Below are 4397 nucleotides of genomic sequence, written 5' to 3'. Positions count from 1 at the left end.
CTTGCCTATAGGCTTCCACAACTGACCCATAGATAACCACATCCCACCAATACCCTCTTACCATCCTACCCCCCAGGAACAACTCCCAGCCCATGGTTCCTCAGACAGCAGAAGAGAGCCTTTGCCAACAACTAAGTGCAGAATGCCAGCCTGACTCTGTGAGATTGGGAGAATGCTCAGAAAGTTGAGCATTTCAGGACACCACTCTAGGGAAAACAAATAGGAGACTCTCAGCACTTAATGCAGTTTTGCAGGATCAATAGAGGATAGAGAATCTTAAAAATTCCCTCAAGAGGGAACAACATGTGTGGGCACATCCATAGAAAACATCTGAGAAACCTTCAGACTCCCCAGTTGGACTGTGACCAGGTATAGGTATCTAGTTCCTGAGGCCAGTGAGTAAAGAATAGAGGAGGTGACTGCTTCTTCAAATAAGAAGACAGAAATGCAAGGACTCAAGGATCACAAAAAAAGCAAGAAAACATTGCACTACCAAAGGAACACGATTATTTTCCTGTAACTGACCACACACAAAAAAAGGAAAACTCTGAATTCCCTGATCAAAAAATGGAAATCTGTGAATTCCCTGACCAAAAAAAAAGCAATTTTCAAAATAATTATTTTAAGGAAGCTCACCAAGCTACAAGAGAAAACAGACAACTTAATGAAATCAGGAAAGCAATACATGAACAAAATAATAGAGCCAACAGAAAGAAATCATTGAAAAAAAGAATCAAGCAGAAATTCTGGAGATGAAGTATACAATGAATGAAATGAAAATGCAATAGTAAGCATCAACATCAGACTTGATTAAACAGAAGAAAGAATCTATGAACTCAAATACAAGGCATCTAAAATTATACAGTCAAGTGAGAAATAGGAATGAAAAAAAGTGGTGAACACCTACATGAATTATGGGACACTATCAGAAGAAACAGTTTTCATAATATAGGAGTCCCCAAAGGAAAAGAGAGAGAAAGGGGGTAAAAAGCTCATTTAAAGAAATAAGGGCTAAAAATTCCCCAAATCTGGGCAGAGTTAAAACATCCAGGTACCTGAAATTCATACAGGTAAAGCCCAAAGAGGAATTCACTAAGATGCTTTATAATGAACTGTCAAAAATCAAAGACAAAGAGAATTTTGAAAGCAACAAAAGAAAATAAACTCCTCTCATATACGAGAACACCCTCCAGACTATGATAGGATTTCTCAGCAGAAACCTTGCAAGGGCACCTGGGTGGCTCAGTTGGTTAAGCATCTGCCTTCGGCTCAGGTCATGATCTCAGGGTCCTGGGATTGAGCCCTGGGTCAGACTCTCTGCTCAGTGGGGAGTCTGCTTCTCTCTTTCCCTCTGCACCTCCATCCTACTCATGTTTTCTCTCTCTCTCAAATAAATAAATAAAATCTAGAAGAAAGAAAGAAAGAAAGAAAAAAGAAAGAAAGAAAAAGAAAAGAGAAAAATCTTTCAGGCTAGGAGAGAATAGGATGATATATGCAAAGTGCCAGCATGAATATTGTGAATACTTTGCAAAGCTGTCCTTCAGAAATGAAGAATTAAAGACTTTCCCAGACAAGCTAAAGCTGAGAGAGTCATCACCACTAGCGCTGCCTTATAAGAAATGCTAAAAGGATTTCTTAAGCTGAAATAAAAGGACACTAATTCATAACATAAAAACATATGAAAATGTAAAACTCATTAGTAAATGTAAAAATGGTCAAATTCAAAGTACTCTAATACTATACTGATGGTGCAGAATTTGCTTTACTCCAATATAAAAAAAAAGATAAAAGTATTAAAAATAACTATTGGTATAATAATTTTAATTGGTGTACAATATAAAAAGATACAAATTATATCATCAAAAACATATAATGGGAAGAGGAATAAAAAGGTGGAGTTTTTGTATGTGATTAAATTTAAATTGTTATCAGCTTAAAGCAGATTGTTGTAAGTTTAAGATGTTTTATAAGCCTCATAGTTACCACAAAGCAAAAGTCTATAGTAGATTCAGAAAAGTCAAAGAAAAGGAATTAAAGTATACCACTTCAGAAAATCATCACATCACAAGAAAGATAACAAGAGAGGAAGAAAAGAACAAAGGAACTGCAAAACATTCCCCATTCAAAATATTAACAAGATGGCAAAAGTAAGTCCCTAATTGTCAATAATTAACTGTAAATGAATTAAACTTCCCAAAGGACAGAGTCACTGAATGGATAAAATAAAAATGAGAACCAACTATGTGATTCCTACAAGAGACTCACTTCAGGTTTATAAACACACATAAGCTGAAGCTGAAAGGTGAAGAAAGATATTCCATGCAAATGCAAATACAAATGAATAAAGCTAAACTCCTATCAGAAAAAAAAATAGACTTTAAGTAAAAAACTCTAACAAGAGGAAAAGAAAATTATTATATAATAATAAAGGGGTTAATTCATCAATAGAATATAATACATATGCAGCCTCATTGGAGCACCTAACTAGTTAGCAAATTTTAACAGATTGGAAGGCAGAAATAGATAATGCAATAACAGTTGAACACTTTTAACAATGTATGGATCATCCAGAGAGAAAATATAATAAGGAAACATTGGTCTTGAACTATACTTTTGACCAAATGGACCTACCAGACATATACAAAATATTCCATCCAACAGCAACAGAATACATTTTCTTCTCAAGCACATATGGAATATTATCTGGAGTAGCTTCTATGTTAGGCCACAAAACAAGTCTTAACAAATTTAAGACTGAAATCATACCAGGTATTTTTTCCAAACACAATGGTATGAAATGAGAAATCAGTAACAGAAGAAAGCTGGAAATTTTATAAATACATGTGGAAATTAAACAATTTACTTCTGAACGACAAATGGGTCAAAGAAGAAATCAAAAGAAAAAAAATATTCAAACAAATGAAAATGGAAATACACCATTAGCAAACTGCATCAAAAGCAATTCTTTTTTTCTTCTTTTTTTTCTTTTTTTTCTTTTTTTTTAGGATGGTACCAGGATGTTTTTACAAAATTGCTGCAGGAAAACATCATTAGCAGCTGGCATCCTCTGGCCTACTATGCTAAGCAAGCAGCTCCAGCACCAACTTCTCAGAGAATTTTATAGATGGAGAGTATAGCGGAGGTCTTTTTTGTCAGATGGGAGCACCTCGGTAAAGACTCCTTTAGGGAAATTTTTTGGTTATGTCTTTAGAGATGATTGGAAGGCCCATCACTCTGTTTTCATTCCTCAAATTAGCCAGGGTGTCAACTGTCTTTTCCAATGTCAGCTTGAAAGAAATAACTACTTTGAGAATTTCATCAAAGTTTCTGCCAGTGGTAGCTAAATAGAGGATGACAGCTTCAATTTCTTATCAGGACCAAAAATAAACATCACACAAGCTGTCATAGGAATGCCCTGTATAGTCTTCTCTGCTGTGCCCAGAATGCCCAACAAGATTGTAAACTCTTGATTCTTATCATCAATGATTAGAAAAGGTAACATTTCTGTGGACTTCTCACCATTGTAAGTAGTGATACCCTTATTCCAGGAAGATGGTCTTCAGCATGGTCTATTAAAAGAGCAATCATCTTTTATATTCCTCTTGCTAAATTGTAGTGCTATATTTGCTGCTCTACCAAGCTTTGTAATAATACACACTGTGGTAAGATCTCAAGCATGGGACAAAAGAATGCCCCATGTGACCTCTCAAAAAGTCATAGAAATGGATATGGCCAATGATAGTATTGGCCTCAAAGTTGGGATATTTATTCCTAATAAGGAGACATCCAGTCATAGCAGCAGCAGTGATGTGGGAGGATGAGGAGGTATAACATCAGGAGTTACCAGAAAGCTGGTTCTTGTGATGGAGGTCAAAAGCATTCTAAAAGGGCAATTGTAAATAGGCAATAAATTCCTAATTAAGAAAAAGGAAATATTTCAAATGGCAATCTAAATTTATACCTCAAGGGACTAAAAAAGCAGAACTAAGCCCAAAGTTAGCAAAAGTAAGGAAATAACAAAGATCAGAGGAAAAAACTAGTGAATTAGAAACTAGAAAACCAATAGAAAAGATCAATGAAATGAAAAGTTGTTTTCTTCAAAACATAAACAAAATTGACAAGCCTTTAGCTAGACTAAGAAAAAAAAGAAAAAACATCAGAAATGAAAGGGAGACATCCAACAAAAGAATATAACAATTATAAATATCTATGTACCCAACATTGGAGCACCTATATACATAAAGCAAATATTAGTGAACATAAAGAGAGAAACTGATGATAATACAATAATAGTAGGAAACTTAAATACCCCACTTACATCAGTGAATAGATAATCCATATAGAAAATCAATAAGGAAACTATCTCCCAACAAAGGAGTAGATGGCTTCACTGGTGA

At 34.8% G+C, this 4397-nt stretch overlaps 1 pseudogene; it reads right to left on the bottom strand.

Moving 5' to 3' along the window:
* Positions 1-3118: 3118 nt before the first annotated feature.
* On the bottom strand, positions 3119-3794 carry LOC129512399 (peroxiredoxin-6-like; annotated as a pseudogene).
* Positions 3795-4397: the final 603 nt, after the last annotated feature.

This window comes from Nyctereutes procyonoides, unplaced genomic scaffold (assembly GCF_905146905.1).
Source record: "Nyctereutes procyonoides isolate TBG_1078 unplaced genomic scaffold, NYPRO_anot_genome, whole genome shotgun sequence".
NCBI lineage: Eukaryota > Metazoa > Chordata > Mammalia > Carnivora > Canidae > Nyctereutes > Nyctereutes procyonoides.
Note: the sequence above shows the minus strand (reverse complement) of the source record. Positions and strands in the feature narration are given on the sequence as shown.